Source organism: Camelus bactrianus, chromosome 17 (genome assembly GCF_048773025.1).
Source record: "Camelus bactrianus isolate YW-2024 breed Bactrian camel chromosome 17, ASM4877302v1, whole genome shotgun sequence".
NCBI classification, from domain to species: Eukaryota; Metazoa; Chordata; class Mammalia; order Artiodactyla; family Camelidae; genus Camelus; species Camelus bactrianus.
The window spans coordinates 40053597-40072677 of NC_133555.1; the positions used below are offsets into that span (position 1 = coordinate 40053597).

The 19081-nt window shown below is 46.3% G+C and overlaps 1 long non-coding RNA gene across 7 annotated transcripts in view; it reads right to left on the reverse strand.

The window, feature by feature from the left end:
- Positions 1 to 10553, reverse strand: part of LOC123614301 (uncharacterized) — a 140177-nt gene extending 129624 nt beyond the window's left edge. For all 7 annotated transcript variants that reach the window (XR_012500069.1, XR_012500065.1, XR_006721664.2 and 4 more), the window contains exon 1: positions 10498 to 10553. This is a non-coding gene — a long non-coding RNA (uncharacterized LOC123614301). The remainder of the gene's footprint in view (positions 1 to 10497) is intronic.
- Between the last annotated feature and the right edge of the window lie 8528 nt (positions 10554 to 19081).

The window sequence follows — 19081 nt, forward strand, 5'->3', positions numbered from 1 at the left end:
AAAGAGAACAAAAAGAAGAAAAAAGGGGAAAAAAAAAAAAAGACCTATAAAAGATTGCTTCGGCTCTTCGGGGTCTTTTGTGGTTCCTTATAAATTGTGGAATTGTTTGTTCTAGTTCTGTGAGGAATGTCGTGAGTATTTTGACAGGGGTTGCATTGGATCTATGGATTGCTTTGGGTAGTGTGGCCATTTTGATAGTGTTGATTCTTCCAATCCAAGAGCACAAGAAATCTTTCCATTTCTTTGTGTCATTTCGGTTTTCAGAGTATAGGTAACCTCCTTTGGTAAGTTTATTTCTAGGTATTTTGTTGTTTTTGATGTAATGGAAATGTCTCTGCCAGTTATAAACTTCTGGTTTTTGAACTGAAAAAAAAAAAGTGAATGAAGGACTGCAAATGGCAAAATATCCTTCTTTTTATGGGTGAGTTGTATTCCATTACGTATACACATATGCTGCATCTTCATTATCTATTCAACTGTTGATGTGTACTTAGGATGCTTCCACAGCTTGGCAATCGTAAATAATGCTGCTGTTAATTAGCAGGGTGTACGTATCTTTTTGAATTAATTTTTATTTTGTGGTTGGCTTTATTCCTTTGATAACTAGGTAAGTTTAAAAAGCTAAAGCTCTAAACGTTCTTACAAACAAGGAACAATACATATATGTAAATTAAAAAATACATGTGCAGTAAAAAAAAAAAAAAATCTATCAAGCCATGAAAAACACGAAAGAAACTTAAAAGACACATTCCTAAATGAAAGAAGCCAGTCTGAAAATGCTATAGACTGAACGATTCCAACCAAATGACATTCTGGAAAAGGCACAGCTACAGAAACAATAAAAAGATTGTGGTTTCCAGGGGTTTCATGAGAGGGAGGGAGGGAGGAATGAATAGATGGAGCACAAGGGATTTTTAGGGTGATGAAATTATTCTGTATGATGCTATAGTGGTGGCTACATGTCATTATGCATTTGTCAAGACCCATAGAACGTACAACATCAAGAGTGAACCCTAACGTAAACCATGGACTTTGGTTGATAATAATGTGCCCATGTTGGTTCATCAGTTGAACCAAACATGCCACACTGACAAGGGATGTTGAGGGTAAGGGAATATATGTGTGTGGGTGGGGAGGGCTATGAAGAACTCCCTGTATTTTCTGCTCAATTCTGCTGTGAACCTGAAACTGCTCTAAAAGAATAAAGTCTATTAAAAAAAGAGGGAAAGAAATATCAGGAGAACTTGATAAAATCACAATGATAGTAGCTTTTATTATATCTTTGTCATGATTTGGTATCTCAAGGAGCTAAAAATAAGCAATGTGGAAATATCATAACCAACAGGGTAATTTAGTAGCTCTATATGATTTTTTTTAATCCTGGAAAGTATGTTTAAAACTCAGCATTTACTTGACCATGAAGAAAACAAATTCTCTCCAATAAGGTCTCATTTTCAGACCACACGCATCACAGACTGAAGCTATTCGTGCCACCCCCACTCCCACACTCCCAAAGTGAACAAATCAAGCCTCCTCCAGAGTGGTAATGAGGGGGGTTGGCAGGGACGGAGGATGGAGCAAAGGGAACTGATGCCATCAGCGCCTACTCTGTGCTGACGAGTCTGTGTGCCGCCTGCTTTTCCTTTTATTTTCTCAGCCAGTTCTCAACACAGCCCTGTAGAGGCATCACCACCCACTGAGCAGGTCATGGACAGTTATTCTCACCGGTCACTACTCGGACTGTCAGGTCCCCATCAACTGCAGGCCGCAGAGTCCCCACCTTTCATTGGAAGGAGGAGCTGTACCCTCTGCCCCCAGCTTCACGTCCTCTTTCCCATCTCTGGGTGGTTCTCTTCCACCTCTGTGGTCAAATGGGGACTGTCACACTGACCCACTTCCCAGCAGGGCTGGGAGATGTAATGACTATGAAGGCTAATAAAATATTTACAGTGCCTATAGCACACGTGGGAAGTGCCAGGGCTCACTTACTGAAAACAACGACAGTGCTGGATAAACGGCCTGCAGAGCCTAGTGCCGCCCTGGAGAAGGGGAAACAAGCTGCCAGGGTAATTTCAGGCTCTATTAGACGCCCGCAGCAAATCTCACGGCTCTCCAAGAGCAGAGAAAATCTGCCACACAGGAAATCCTGACCGAGGGCCACTGCCCAGCCAAGCAGAGCAACGTGATCTGATTAAAATGGGCAGCGACCTTTCGCGTTAGTGGGGTATCTCTGGGCTTTTTCGGAATTCAGGAAGGGAGAAGCAAGGTGCCTCCAAGCAACCTTTGGCTCAAGCTCCAGGATCTTGCCTGCTTAAAGAAACCCTCTCAGGCATCTGCAGCAGAGGCTGCTCTGGGCTGGTCGGGTCTGAGAAGAGGAGGGATGTCTTGATGAAAAGTGTTGGGGCATTTAAGTTGTTGCAGGGGACAACAGAAAGAGCAAGGAGCACACCCACTTAAGTGATGAAAAGAAAGCTAGTCTATCAGAAGTGTCCAGACAGGAAGCTAGATCCCACGCCAGGAGTTCAGTGCCTGGGACTAGAGGTAGCAGAAGAGCTGAAAGGGCTCATGAGAGACCACGAGGCCACCCAGAGACAGTCAACAGAGGGAAGTCGCCACCACCCCTGGCGCTGGAGGAACAAAGGTGGAGGTGTTGCCAGAGCCCAGATGTGAGCTAGACCCACCAAGAAGATGCAGCCTCTGCCAGAGACAAGACTCAAAGCGGAGCAAGAAGGGGAGAAATCCTAAGATGCACAGCTTGCGTGGTGGGCACCTAAGGCGCTGAGCAGAGCCAGGGAGGGCTCTGAGGGCCATGCCCAGCACAGAGCCCGGCAGCTGAGGAAGGGGGTGCTGAGCAAGGTCGGCCAAGTCAGATAGGATGCTAGACTTGCACGGAAGAACCACAGGGAACATTCACAGGTTTTGAAACCAGAAGTGACTTTCCCCATCCCATGTGCTAGATTAACAGCAGATCAGCAGCAAAACTCTGGACTCCTAACTCCCAGTCTGGCTTGTGACTCATCACCTGGTGAGCCCGGTACATGTGGCATCCACTGCCCGTGAGAACAAGCCTCTGGGTGAAGGGATATGATTCTGGTCGCTTAACACAGAGTGCGAGAACCGCAAGGCTGGCAACCCCTGGCAGCATGTGAGCTCTCTTTCCCTGAATTTGAGTTCCAGCCTTTTACTGCTTCAAAGACCCAGTGCCAGCGGCAACCTCGTTCTAACTGGTTAACCTAATTCTAAGCATAGAATTCCAGTTACAGGAAGTCACCTTCACCTCCACCGCAAATTACTAAGCCTGATAACAGGGTCGGCAAAAGGAGCGATGTGCTAAAAACACTGGGATACATCAATCAGTCTGATGACTCCAGAAAGCAACCTAGGAAGTTTCAGACAAGCCCTCCTTCATTACTCCTCCCCAAGAATGGCGTTTAACGTTTTCAACTGTCTTATGAATCAAGTAAGGAGTGTAAGTTCATGGGATGTTAATTTAATAGCTCACTTGGGCTTTGACTAATTTTGTTCTTGTGACAGTGTGATCAGTTTAGAAACTCTAAACTGGGAAGTGAAAATAATTTCCATTCGCTCTGCATCAACAGAACTGAATTGCTGGGAACCGAGCATTCCTTTAGGTGGGCAGGGAGCTGGGGTCACATAAATTCACAGAGTCTGGGAGATAATTGACATAAGGTTGTCTAATTTGTCAGGGGCAGAACTGGAGCCCAGAATCCAGGACTCCAGGCCAGGGTTGTGCTGGTGACAGAGGGAGACCTACGTGGCTAACAGCATCCCCCACATCCCATATTCTGTTCACAGGCTTCTTTCCTTTTCAAATAGCCGTACAAGAATATTTACTCCTGCCTCCCAGGGACATAACACTGTCTTTGCTTCTGGAGCTCCAAGAGTTTTAAGATCTGATCCTTATTTCTGAGCTGCGAGGAGAGGCGTGTGGGACTTGACTATTTGATCTGAGAGTAAAATGAGAGAATGCATTTCCTGGTGCCTCGGGCAGTGCCCGGCACACTGCAAGGACTCAAGCAATGCAAATGTGTTCCGTGGCAGTGCTGGTTATCAGCGACTGTGCTGGACCATCTCCACTGCCCTTCTCGGCGGGCCAGTCCCAACGGACTGTAGCAGGGTCTCTGTCGCTCCTGCTTTCTGTTGGGTGTTGCTGGAGGAGGTCCTGGAGGATGAGAGGGATGTGCGTGGGAGGGCCGCACTTCTTCCGGGGGCCACAGCCCTTGTGCAGGTCATCACCCCTCCCTGGGCCACCTCCCACAGTCTCCCACAAAGGCTCCCACAGTCACTAGCCCCAGGTGTGACTGCACCGGCCTGTGTTGGCTTCCTAACCCTGTCCACAGCCTCAAAAGCCATTTTCGTACACCCTCCTCACTTTCTCCATTTGAATGTGCCCTCCTTTTCTTTTCTGGACTCTATTGAATCTAGTTGCTAACCGTATTTCACAGTAGAAAAGCAGAGTGAAATTTCCCAGGGCCTGTTACAGGCTCTGCCCACTTGTGGTCTGGGCACACCCGTGTCTTTGCAATTCCATCCTTTCAAACGCCTCATCAGGCAGGTTACGGGAGAGGAAGTTAAGGGAATTTGGGCCAACGAGGGTGATCAGACATTTGACTTACAGCCCACGCATACAGCTTTTCTGGGTCATGGTCAGTCGATAGTACCCCGTCCCACTGTGACCACAGTCTGCTCGTGTAACAGGGCCAAGCTCATGAGTCCCACACATCCCTCTTCTGTATGGGCCAGAGACTCTTGAGACGTATTGTATCCAGACCATTGACTCTGATTTCTGGGAAACAGCATCAAATTCCAGCACCTAGAAAAGTGTTGGGCCCACCACAGGGCACTCAATATTCATGGGCTACTGAATGCCTTCTGAGATATACCACAAGCCACGATGGTTGGTCTACGGGGTAGAGTCACAGAAGCATGACTCCTTGAGTACAAAACTTGTCCCCGTGTCTCCACACCTGTGCGTTCAGACACTACCTGTAGAATGCAATTGACTCATCATTGCTAGATACCAGCAGAAGCATCAAATCTCTGATTTTCAGTTGTCTTTCCTAAGGGAAGATACCATGCATTCTTGAGGCTGGCATTTCATTGCAAGGCTCCAATTCTAGCTTCTTAATTGACTAAAAGGGAAAAAGGATGAGAAGACTCTCAATCTCTATAGCGACCTCTACCAACTATGGCTGAAGAACCTTGACCAGAAGTTGCCCACAGGTGACAGGGGCTAAAACACTGCTTTTATGCCGCAGGTCTTTCTTTCTCCGTTTTTGGGTTTGGTAATATTTTTCTGGCCCTCAGCCGGTAGGGCCCCAGGGAAATCCTGGCGGAGAGTCGGATTTGCTTGGCCTCGCAGCCCGCAGGCCTCAGTGAGTAAGCCTGTGTTTATTCATCACTTGCTTTTCTGCATGGACCCGCCTCACAGCAAAAGGTCCAGTTAGAATGTGGACTTTCTGGAACATGAAAGACGGGGCTGGGAGAATCTTTGTGGCTGAAATGGGTGGGAATATAGAAATACTTAAATTTGGCCAGAATAGATTTAAATATAAAAAGAAGAAAAAAGAAAAAAAAAAAAAAAAAAAAAAAAAAACAAACCTCACTCCACAGCAGCTACCTACACAGAAAGGAAGGAAATCCAGATGGGAGGGCGGGGAGTGGGCTAAGAGCTTGGCCCTAAAGCACTCTGCTTGATCTGAACTTCCTGCTTGGTCACATTTTCTTTCAGGACACACTCTCTGCAGCCCTAGGGAGCCCTGGGCTTTTGGAACTGGTGCTGTGGGCGTGAACCCTGCCTTCGCCACTTTCTGCTGTTTGAACTGGAGCAGAAAGCTTAGGAACTGTGGACTTCAGACTCCTCATAGAGAGTGGCTGAACATACTTGTCCTGAAGCGCTGGTCTGAGGAGGAAATTAGATCGTGGGTGTACAGGTTTTCGCTGTGATGGCCTACAACACATGCTAAACAAGTACAAGATTACTCTGTCTCCTGACCTTAATTAATCCAATTTCATCATTCTGAAAACAAGGCGTTTATTCATTCATTCATACATCTGTTCATTGAACAAATGGTTACGGTGCTGATCTGGGTCTGGGGTCTAACCTCAGCATAACCCAGTGACAGATGAATCTAATGGGTTCTTGCTCTCACGCAGTCTGGGAGGAGAAAACACTCACTCACAAAGCTCCACACGAAAAAAGTTTTCGTTGTAGGCGTGTTAAGAAAAAAACAGACTATGGCCCCTGAGACAGCAAAACAGGCAGATCTGAGTGTGTATGTGGAGGGGTCAGGAGTGCCTCTCTGAACCTGCAGGAACTGTTAGACAGTGCCCAGAAACATCAGAAGGGTGGGAGTGGAAGGAAGAGGAGAACCCTGCAGGAGATCCTGAGGCAGGAAGAGGTTGGTGTGCTCGTGAAATTGAAAGGCGGGCGTCATGGCGGGCACGCTTTGAGGGGTCTGAAGACTGGGATCCAGTGAGGAAGGAAGAGTGGCCACTGAGCATGAGGTGTGCCGGTGGCCTCAAATGAAGTAGAAAATGCAGACCAGATGGTACATGGCTCTGTGTGCCAAGTGTTGTAGAGATGGCCAGCTCCCACCAGAAATTACGCTGTCCCTTCCAGAGTATAGACGTGTTCATACTCTGTCCAGTCAGGACACCACTGTGTTCCCAAGCCCCTTGCATTGAGGCGTGGCCACTGGACTACAAATCAAAATGATGCGTGTCTTTTCTCTGCCAAGACTTTTCAGAAGCAGGTCTACCCTCTCCCTAACCCTCTAGCTCATTCTTCCAGCTAGAAGCAGATGGTGAAGTTGCAAGACAGAAGGAACTCTGGTTCCTAAATCCTGGGGGACAGCTGCCTGCTGACTGGGACCATTCATCTCGGACTGTTATGTAACTGAGAGGTAACCTTCTCTTGTGTTTCAACAGTTATGTAATTATTGCTCTGTTTATTGCACTTACACATCACTCTTAGACATTGTACTAAGGAGCTTTGATTTTGTTCTCAAATTTTTATTTTGAGTCCTATTTTGCTCTAAGTGTAGTGGGAAGTCACTGAAGGATCTGAAGCAAGGAAGTGGCATGACCTGCTTTCACTACAAAATGATTTACTCTGGTTGAACAAATTGGGAGAGGGGTAGGGAGGTCTAGAATTGTATAGCAAATGAGGCAAGAGATGATGATGGCTAAAAATAGGGGTAGCAGTCAAGAGAGAGAAAAGTTCCGGTGCGTGGGACCACCAGGACCCAATGATGGTGGATAAGGGGGACAGAGATGCTGAAGGAAACCCTCGCGTTCCAACTGGAGCATCTGGGTGCCACGATGGTAGACTCTGGGAAGAGTCCCGGATGGGGGAGAACGTGGCGTGGGTCAGAATGAGCAGGGCAGGAGTGGGGGCATTTCTGTGACACATCATCTCTGCCAGTCTCTGCTATGAAGCTAATCTGGGTAGGATCCTGCAGTCACATTACCAGACGGCGTCTTTGGTCTGATGAGCATGGGACATCTTCCCAGTACTAAACAACCCCATCATGCCATTCAATCATCTGCTCATTCATTCACTCAACCAGGCAGTGGGCGAGGGACCTGGGGGGCAGGGGGAAGCACAGTCCTGCTCCTAAGGATCCTATAGTCCTCGTACTGTCCTTCTTTAACTGCTCGTATAAACCTATCAGAGTGGAATTGGTAGCCAGAAATAAGTAGCCAGAGGAACTGACAATGAAGATATTGTTTCTGATACAAAGAGGATGGTGTGGGGGGCTGGGTGGAAAAGGAACAGATCTAGGAACAGAAAGGGCACAAAAGGACTGGTTCCCCTAAAAATTTAGTGTTTCCTCCCATACAACTTTATAGGACACTTAAAATGTGGAGGGAGAAATCAAAACCCAGATGCTTATGGGACCTCCGCACGGTGTCACAACTAGAACAGTGCATACCCCCGTCACTGCACACCACGTGACGCTCCTCTGGTCTGGGGAAGCGCTGTTTATAAGTGAGTTTAGAGGAAAACGGTTGAAGTTTCCTCTAAACTCAAGGAAGGCTGCAGCAGCAGAAGGGCGGCATGACGCCTCCTCACCTGGACAGGTGCTCAGGGCGGCCCGGCCGTCTACCCTGGGTGAGGACCCAGTGGCTGGAACCAGTTTGGTCGGGTTCCCCGTATGGAGTCAGAGGGGGACTGCAGGCAGTGTCCTGAGGAGTCTGGGGGTCAAATTCTGCCTCCAGGGTGTTGGGCTGGAAATGAAGACATGTTGATAAGGTCGGAATGTGCAGGTAATGGACCAGTGCTGTGTAGGAGATACACACAGCTTGGTTTATAGACCTCAGGGCCTCAGTGGATGTATTACTGGAGGGCTGTTTAAATCTAGGCAGAAACAATGTCATTTTCTCAGAGCCAGGACTGCTTAGAAAGATAACTCCGGCATACGCGTGTGTGCATGTGTGTGTGTGCCCACATCCTTACACATACATGTGCTCAGGCGTGTTCCGTGCTGGTGTGGGGTCGGGATGGGCAGGGTGGAAGCAGGGGATGGCAGGAACAGAAAGCTGGTCAGCCGGGAAGCTGGGAGAGCTGGCCCGGGAGGCACCGGTCTCCGCTCAAGCCGGCTCTCTCCGCAGCACTGAGTCCTCCAGCTTTGTTCCCGAGACTCATCACATGCAGCTCTTCCTTACACTACTCTTACTTATGACTAGGGAAGTACACGGAAGACTTGGGGATGCTTCCAGCTCTCCCCGAGATGGGAAAGGCCCCTTAGACCTTTGTTAGAAAGAATCAGTGGCACAACAGAGCCTGTGCTAATATCAAACCCTTGGATTCTGTCTGTGAAAGGCGATCTGTTAAATAAAAACGAGCTTTAATGTTCCCACCGTCTGTAAGACTCCTCACGAGTATATGTGCATAAATCCTAAAGGCTCTGCTTATACATTCAACGCCTTGAGTTTCAGACGGGAAAGCGTGGTCCCTGTCTCAGCCTAACACGAAAGTGGACTCCCTGAGGATTATAAGCAACTTAACAGCAAAGGGCTTACGATGTGCCAAGCACTTTAAAGATACTCTTCTAATCCTCTAACAGCCCCACGAGGTAGGTACTATTTCCACGCCCATTTTACAGATGGCTCTGTGAGGTCAGATAACCTGCCCTGGTCACACAAGTAGCAAGTGGCCCTGGCAGGAACTGAATCCAGAGGCCCTGCTGTCAACTGTGCTGTCCTCCTCCCACGGACAAGAGAGGCCCCTGCCCGGAGGCGCCGCACTGAATGTTCCCCGGCGGGCCTCTGCGCTACACGGGAACCTAAATAGAGGGGCTGTTTCTAGTGTCTCATCACCCCTCCGGCCAGAGGCACAGGACCAGCACATGAGAGAGGCCCACTGAGGCTTGTCACATGTTTGCCACTGGGGCTGGGCCAGCCTGCCAAGGAGATCTGGTCCACCCTGCTGCCTCGCACCACCACCTGGGATTCTGCACCCAGTGACCCTCACCCCAGCACCTCGCCCCACGACAGCCCCCCCTCCCCAGTCTGACCCCTTCTAAGCCAGCCTCCCTAGCAGCCCAGGTCCTGGTGCGGGATCTGTCCACGGGCACCTGCCGCTTCCGTGCAGGGCCAGCAGGACACGTGCCCACCGCGCTGAACAGTGAACACTCCATCTGGGCTGGGCACCAGAGCAGGCGACAGTCGCTTGCTGCCACCACGACACAACTCCCTCCAGTGCTTGGCTGCCAGTTTTGCTGTGTTCCTTTCGTTTCGGGAGCACAATAGGTACGGCAGGCGGCGGATTAAACTTAAGAGATTTGGACGTGAACCCTTTCCTGAATGGGAAAGAAACATTCCACGCAACTTGGGTTTTCTCCAGGATGCTGCCCGGAGGCCTAATCGGAATGAGCAAAATAGATCAACCTTTTTTTTCCATTTCACGAGTAGACTTGGGAGAGACAGGAATTCAATCATGAAGTCCTAACCACATTGTCAAAATGGCAGCTCTTGACCCAACAGAAAAGCTGACTAAAGGAGGCAGGAGGGTGAGTAACATTTACTGAGCTCCTACGATGTGCCAGGTTCTTGCATATGCTCCTTTAAAAGTCCCAATAATTTTATAAAGTAACTATTTTGAGATGCACACAGATGAGACTGAGGTTCAGTGGTTACGTGACCTACCCCAAAGTTATATGAATAGTGGGTCATGGAACTTGAATTTGAACCAAGACATGTGTGACCCCGAAGTTCACGGTGTTCCCAGGACGCAGTGCTGCCAAAGACCTTGACTTTTCTGAGCTACCTACGAAGAATAGTTTTCTAGATTGCTGCAAGAGATGTCTCTAACCCTTAATAACATCACAAGCATAGAAAGAAAACTCTTCTATGTTGAAGGCTTAACATCAGTTCCGAGATGGAAAATAGCATAGTGGCACCCTTTATCTTGGAAATAGCATTATTTTTCAAAAGCTCCCCTGAACTAAAATTAACAGAAATAAACCGTACCTAGTAAAGGTGAAGAAAGGCAAACGTCTACAGCCATTCTGTTTGGTGTTTCAAAATGTTTCTTTCTGACCAAAGCTAACACGCAACAGAGTCAAACAAGGAGACAACGTTAACTATTAACTTAGGGGTGAAAAGTCAACAGTAAGCACATTCTTGGTTCTACCCTACCCACACTTCAGCAAATATTAACATACACGGGCAAGGGCACTTTCCTGTAACCATAGGAGTGTGTTGTATACATTTGAAAAACCCCAGCAAGGAAGGCATTTTTCCAATGCTAGGCCCTTTTGTTACAGAAGCACAGAAGAGTAGCCTGCTTAAGGTCACGTGGTCAGTGAGAGCTGGGATCCTGGAGGAAAGAGGTCTCCTGTACTCCCAGCTTTGTGTGTTGGTGGGATGGTCTTGTCCTGGTTTAGAATTGCAGTACGTGTCACGACTGCGTCCATTCACAAAACACCTATGACTTCCTCATTCTGTTAGAACCAATACCATATCTGAAATGAAAAACAAACTCTTTTTTTTTTTTTTTTTTTTTTTACAGCCCTACTCTGACCTTCTGCCTGAGGTGTATTAGTCTGAGGCCAATGGGTAGGTGACCACTGGTGCCACTACTTTCTAGGCTTGAGTTTGCAGACTGGGTTTCTAGAAGGAAAATGGCATAGCAGAAAATGCATGGAATGCATCGGACTGAGCTGAGTCTACAGCCCAGCACTGCCCGTGGGCAGCTGATGCCAGGGCAAGCAGTGCTTCCCCTCCCGGGCCTCAGCTTTCCCACTGATGAAAGGGAAATTATGATTCATAATGATCCCATGTGTAGTGAGTTGAATACTGTTCCCCCCAAATTCATGTCCACTGGGAACCTCAGAATGGAACCTTATTTGGAAATAGGGTCTTTGCAGACCCTATTAACTATCAAGATGAAACATATTGGGGCAGAAGACCTAAACAGACATTTCTCCAATGAAGATATACAGATGGCCAAGAGGCACATGTAAAGATGCTTCACATCGCTGATTATCAGAGAAACGCAAATCGAAACTACCATGAGTTACCACCTCACACCAGTCACAATGGCCATCATTCAAAAGTACACAACAATAAATGCTGGAGAGGGTGTGGAGAAAAGGGAGCCCCCCTACACTGCTGGTGGGAATGCAGTTTGCTGCAGCCGATATGGAAAATAGTATAGAGATTCCTTTAAAAACTGAAAATAGAGTTACCATATGATACAGCACCACCACTCCTGGGCATATATCAGGATAAAACTCTATTTCAAAAAGATACACGCACCCCAATGTTTAAAGCAGCACTATTTACAGGAGCCAAGACATGGAAGCAACCTAAATGTCCATCGACAAATGACTGGATAAAGAAGTTGTGGTAAATATATATACAATGGAATACTACTCAGGCACACAAAAGAATGAAATAATGACATTTGCAGCAAATGGATGGACTTAAGAGATTATCATACTAAGTGAAGTAAGTCAGACAGAGAAAGACAAATGTCGTAGGATATTACTTATATGTGGAATCTTAAAAAACGACATAAATGAACTTATTTACAAAACAGAAACAGACTCACAGACATGGAAAACAAACTGATGGTTACCAAAGGGGTAAGGAGGGGGAAGGGATAAATTAGGAGTTTGGGATTTGCAGATACTAACTACTATATATTAAACAGATAAACAACAAGGTCCTACAGTACAGCACAGAGAGCCCTAGAGCCTTCAGAGGGAGTGTGACCCTGCTGACACCTTGATTTTGAACTTCTGGCCTTCTGGACTACGAGAGAATAAAATTCTGTTGTTTTAAATCACATTTGTGGTAATTGGCTATGGCATCCCAAGCAAATACGCTAGGCACAGAGCTCAACAGTGTGTCTCTCATAGGGAAAATGACTGATTAGTGCCACCAATAAATATTACTCACAAAACCACCCACAGAATGGGAGAAAATTTTTGCAAATGAAACTGACAAAGGCTTGATCTCCAGAATATATAAGCAGCTCACACGACTTAATAAGAAAAAAAACAAACAACCTAATCCAAAAATGGGCAGAAGTCCTAAACAAGCAATTCTCCAAGGAAGAAATACAAATGATCAATAGGCACATGAAAATATGCTCAGTATCACTAATTACCAGAGAAATGCAAATCAAAACTACGATGAGATATTACCTCACACTAGTCAGAATGGCCATCATTCAAAAGTCCACAAATGACAAATGCTGGAGAGGCTGTGGAGAAAAGGGAACCCTCCTACACTGCTGGTGGGAATGCAGTTTGGTGCAGCCACTGTGGAAAACAGTATGGAGATTCCTCAAAAGACTAGGAATAGACTTACCGTAAGACCCAGGAATCCCACTCCTGGGTGTATATCCAGAAGGAACCTTACTGCAAAATGACACCTGCACCCCAATGTTCATAGCAGCACTATTTACAATAGCTAAAACATGGAAATAGCCTAAATGTCTATCAACAGATGACTGGATAAAGAAGATGTGGCATAGTTACACAATGGAATACTATACAGCCATAAAAACTGACAACACAATGCCATTTGCAGCAACATGGATGTTACTGGAGAATGTCATTCTAAGTGAAGTTAAGCCAGAAAGAGAAAGAAAAATATCATATGAGATTGCTCATATGCGAAATCTAAAAAAAAAAAAAAAAAAAAACAGAAACAGACTCATAGACATAGAATACAAACTTGTGGTTGCCAGGGGGATGGAAGGGTAGGAAGGGACTGGGATTTAAAAATGTATAACAGATAAACAAGACTGTACTGTGTAGCCAAGGGAAATATATACAGGATCTTGTGGTGGCTCACAGCGAAAGAGAACGTGACAATGAATGTACGTAAGTTTATGTATAACTGGAAAATTGTGCTCTACACTGGAATTTGACATAACATTGTAAAATGACTATAACTCATTAAAAAATGTTTATAAAAAAACACTACTCACACATCGTACGTTCAGCCAGAAGTTAGGGTGTTCTGCAGCAGGTGGCAGACGGGTCAGAATTGCAACATCTAAATGGCTCAGGCTGGATTCACTGATTTGATGAATTGAGAATCTGAAGGTTTTTCTGTTCTTACTCCATCCAGTCCCCTACCCCTGCCACTAAAAACAGAAATATTTTTTATCAAACAACTAATTTTAACCACATAGGCTGATACTAAAATTTAAAAGAATCCACAGCAATGCAAAAGTCTAGAGAAACAGACATCTAGGTTTCATCCTTGGAAACATTTAGAACTATATAGTATAAGCATGCACAGAGCTTAAGCTGACTCTGGAACTCACTCCCAGACTTCCACACAAAACGTCTTTCTAGCCCTGAGACAAGAAGAGACAGCGGAGAACACAAACAGGGTGACCACCTGCACCAATGGCTAGAGGAAGAGGAGTCGTGGAAAATCAGAGACGTGGCAGGTGGAAAGGTGATGTCTGAGGCGCTGGGGAGAACATATCAAGAAAGGGCCAGGAACCAGGCCAGCAGCACAAGGAGGATAAAGAAGACGAGTGCCTTGAACTATGACCCAAAAAGCTGTACCATGGCCCACCTGGCAGTGGCAGAAAAGTTGAAATCTGCTTCTCAAGCCTGAAAGCCTTAAAGCTAGAATTTCCCCAGAGACCATATATTATACTGGTTTTTTTAATTAATTTATTTTTTGTGGGGAAATAATTAGGTTTTCTTATATTATTTTTGGAGGAGGTAGTGAGGATTGAACCCAGGACCTTGTGTATGCTAAGCATGTGCTCTACCACTTGAGCTATACCCTTCCCCTGGCTTATGCTCTGTTTAACAATTAACACCAACCAACGTCAAGCAGGCTTGAAGACCTGGGCTTCTATGGGCGGTGATATCAGAACCGAGGGCTGACCCCGTGTGAGTGTGATGGAGACTACTGACGGATGGTTGCAGCAGACCTTCTCAGGAGGGCTTCCTGGGTCAAAAACTCAGCCCACTCCTCTGCTCACCTGCTTTGACGTCACGTGTGGACTTGTGCCACGTCTCTACCATGTGCCTTCACTTTCCTCTTCTTTTAACTATCATTCAAACACTCACAGGTGGATGCTTTGCAAAGCTGAGACAATGAGATTCTCTGTCCCGGAAATTTGAAATTTGGAACATATACAAACATGGACTGGTAGTTTTTTGAGCAGAGTCACATCAATGATAGTCACTGAAAGAGAGAGTTTTGAAACTCCATGCTTACACATGGGCTCCTTGCGGCTGTGAGCCCAGCCTTCCAGTAGGGCTTTCCCTGCTACTTGGATTCCCTGAGCCACCTTAGCATCCTTCAGGTAATTCTCATAATTAGTTAATGAATGGTGTCCATTGCTTGCACTAGTACCACAGCCATGTCCTCTGGGTCACACCCAAGGTGGGACTTGTATGGATGACCTCCCATGGCCAGGCGGAGGTGGACGGAGGGATCGCTGGCAAATAAGCCTGAAACAAAGTGGAGAGCGTGGGCTAATCCCAGCAGCTGGTACAGAATTACAAGTAACATGTTGGTTGAACATCACTAATGAAATGGGTAGAGTATGATTATCTTGGTAGCTGGCACCAAACCTCCCAAGTAGGGAACTACATCTGTCTTCAAAACAAACAAGCAAGCAAACCAAGGCAAAACAAAACAAAAACCTTCGTAAGGATACAGAGTAACATTTTAAAAGCTCCTTAAAGTTCTGAGTGCATAGTAGACAAGTTTTCTGCAAGGAGAGTTACATAATCGAAGGAGAAAGTTTTTGGAGTTCCCAGGGCATTCTTAAAAGTTAAGGTGATAAAAGATGGGAGCGGAAAGAGAAGGAAGCAGTGAGATGTCTGAATTCTGCATAAAGTGGGGTGAGACCCCCGCCCTTCTTGAGATCTGCCCTCCTTCAGTCGTTAGTGCAATTCACCAAATTTACACAAGCTGGCTGTGAACAACTGTTTGTTGTTGGAAAGAAAGACAAGCTTGAATTTCTTACTGGGGTTGATGTGCTGTAAAACATCCCAGGAAGCCGGAAGCTATGAGGCAGCAGGTCCAGGAGAACAGAAACTCCCCAGAATCAGGAGAAGTCTGGGAGCGGGTTTCACACCTCCTCTGGCCATGGAACTGGCCTGGAGGAGATGGGAAGGCAGTTCCAAAGCAGTTTCCCCTTTCCTCAGGGACTAAAGAGGACCCAGATGCCAGCTGAGACACCCCTGAGCAAACCAGTTTCAATCTCATGACCTGGGGTATGTGGGGACAGTCCTTTGGACTCCTTGTTCATCATGTACCCTTTTCTGAGACGAACGCAATGCAGAAGTAAAAAGCTTTCTGGAGCAGTAATGTCCCTCAAGGTAAATAAAAGTTAAACCCTACACACTTATCTCTTTTAAGAGGGAAGGCAAGTGTGAACCAGCAGAATCAGGATGGGAATGTCCTGGCTCTGTCCTCAGACTTCAGCGATGAGCTGGCTAAATGGCCACAGGTAAGCTACAAGAATAGGAACGAAGATGAAGACTTTTGCCTCTGAATAGGAAAACAACACCACCACCACCACCACCACCACACAAGCCGGCTGGTAGAAGCTGCACCAGGTGCTTCCAGTGACCCTAGTGACATCTGCTCACCTACCTCTCCAGCCAGTTACAGAGGACAGGTCTGCAAAGGCTCAGCTCACTTGAGCTGACAGCATCTTGCAACAGCTTAAGTCCCTCAGTTTTCTGCCCCAAGTCTTCTCCAAGGCCAGGCTCAAACTCTCTGCTTGAGCTTGAATGCATGGATAACCCCTACGGAGTAGCCCCCAAACCATCAAGAAGCTGGGGGGTAAATGCCTGACTGGATAAGTGTCCATCCTTTGGTTGGATAGTTCTAGGAGGTGTTTTTTATGACTCTTAGCAATAAGCCCCAGTTGCACACAGTGGTACCTCGCTCCTTAACATCCCCTTTATTGGCTTTTCCTCCTCTCCTATATCATTCCCCTGACTCTCTCCCTTCTGCCTCCTGGGGTCACCTCCCAAACAAACGACATGCTCCCAAGTCCTTATAGCAGGTTCTGCTTTCAGGGAAACTCCAACTAAGACAGGAATATTATGTCATCGTTGGTTTTAAGATGGGAGGCCAGTGGATTTGTTCTGATATCAGATGAAGAAGCAAGGCATCAAATGTTCTGATGTCATATGAGGATGGCAGGTCTGGCAGGTCCAACAGATCCCAGAAATTCTGACAAGAAGAGGCCCCCACTTCAGAACTCCATATTCGTCAAGCAAAGAAGACACAAGCAACTCTGAGATTACCCCAACCCTCTCAGCTGCCTTGGTGCTCACCATGTAATTGCTGCTCCTCTGTTTTTGATGGTAAATGTAACCCCACCCACGGCCAATGTCTTGCCACAAGAGAAATCCAATGAAGAAGCAATAGTGTAATAAGTATATTTTGAAAAATTTTACAGTAACATATAGCTCTTTGAATGCTCACTCTAGGAGAAGCTATCAACCATGTAAGAACTCAAACTCTTCTAAGGCTGCTCTGCTGTGAGGAAGCCTAAGTGAGCCATAGGGAGAGAAGCTTAGCAGGCCCCACCCTTCCAGTCATCCTAGCCGAGTCTCTGAACACGAGTAAGTAAGCCATCCTGGACATATAGCCCAGTCGAGTCTTCAGATGACTCCAGCTCAGCCACCATCCGACTGCAAATGTATGAGAAAACCCAAGTGAGAGCTGCCCTGATGGTTCCAGTCGGTCCACACAGCTACGAGAGGTAATGACAAATTGCTGCTGTGAGCCACTTAAAAATGATCTCAAGTTCTTCTTTTTTTTTTTTCGGGGGGTCTCTGATTGCCATGAGAACATGCCTTGGCTAGCCTATTGGATAATAAAACATAGCTGGTATGTAGCAAGTTGTTCCAGCCAAGGTCATCCTGCCTTAGCCAATGTCCAGTTGTCTGTGCTAACGTGGAAGATGAAAATGTGCCAAATGAAGTTTTGGGCATGTCCAGGAGGATCTCCAGGCAGAATGTTGAAAGTGTCAGCTGGCTCTTACTAGCTATATGTGATAAGTTACCACAAGAAAGAAATAAGACTCAAAAGAGAACTGGCCAGTTTGCAGGCCAATTTTAGAGGGAACATAGAGATCTGATTTGAATAAAAACTCTGTCATCTCTAGCCTCTTGAGTGAGGAAAAGATGATCAAATTAATACATGACCTCAAGGTAAGATCAAACCCAGAATGTGGATATGAAATTCTGAAAGAATTAAGGTAGTTCCTGGTAAGCTCTCTCAGCTAGGTAGATGGGTTTTCAGAAATGTTAAGGGTGATGTCCCACAGCAGAGCACAGACCCAAAACAACAGTGACGAAGTCTACAGAGAGAGACCTGTCTTGAAAAGGATTGTGGATGGGACCTTGTCTATTCAGATAAAAAAAACAGGGCCTGGGACACTATATATATATGTTCAGTGAATGGGTGAATTAATGAAAGAACTAGGGGGGGAAGTCTAGGATAAAATAATCCATCTGGAGCTTACATTCTAAGTGGAGGAGACAGACATGCACAAGTAAACAGATGAAAAAGAAGACTGCCTATAGTTGCAGGGGCTATGAAGAAACAAAACAAAAGGACAGAAATTGACCAGATCTGGGGGGTTGGTGAGGGATTGTATGCGGTAGGCTAGTCAGGAAAGGCTTCCCCGAGGAGGTGACATCTGGGCAGTGACCTGAATAAGAAGAAGGAGCAAGGCTCTCTGAGGGGAGAGTTTTCCAGGCAGAAGGAACGGCAGGTGCAAGTGCCTGAGGTGGGGTCAAGGGTGAGTCTTACCATTAAGTCTGCAGCAGAGGTGAACTCAATTCCAGAGGATCGGTGAGGACCATCCTGCTACCTGAATACTTTGAGATGCATTTTGGTGGCTTTTGATAGTAGAGGGGGAAGGGGCTGGGATGAGTGCGGAATATACGGGGATAGAGGAACAGAGAAAGACACTGTGTGCATTTGAATTTACAATTTCAATATGAGTAGCTGAGTGTTTTTAGATTATCCACTTGGGTTTTAGACTACTCAAGCTTCAGCCTCCTTCCATGAAAGCTGGCATTTGACGGTGGCTGGTTGGTATCTTCAAGGATCTGTCTAAGAAGCAGTACCCAGCAGAAGTGGCTGTGCTTCCCACTTTAAAAATGGGGAACTGGATGTTTCAACTGGCATCCTGAGAATAACCAGAGATACTAGGAATGGAATTCAGCTACTGGGGAGTTTATTCCTTGTGGCAGTCAGCCTCCAAGACTGCCCTGCTGCACCTCACCTCCTGGTATTCACGCTCTTATGCTGTCCCTTCTCATACTGAGTCAGGGCTGGCCTACATGACCAGCAGATTAAGGGGAAAGTGACCATGTGTGACTTTTGAACCTAGGTCACAAAAGGGATTGCAGCTTCTGCCTTGGGAGCATTCTGGGTAAAGCCTGCCTCCATATTGTGAGGACTCCTGAGCTGTCTTACAGAGAGGCCTTTATATTAGGGTAGCCAGACTGATCAAATAAAAATGTAATTTGGGACACAGGTACAGTAAAAATTTTTTCATTTTTCTGAAATTCAAATGTAATGGAGTGTC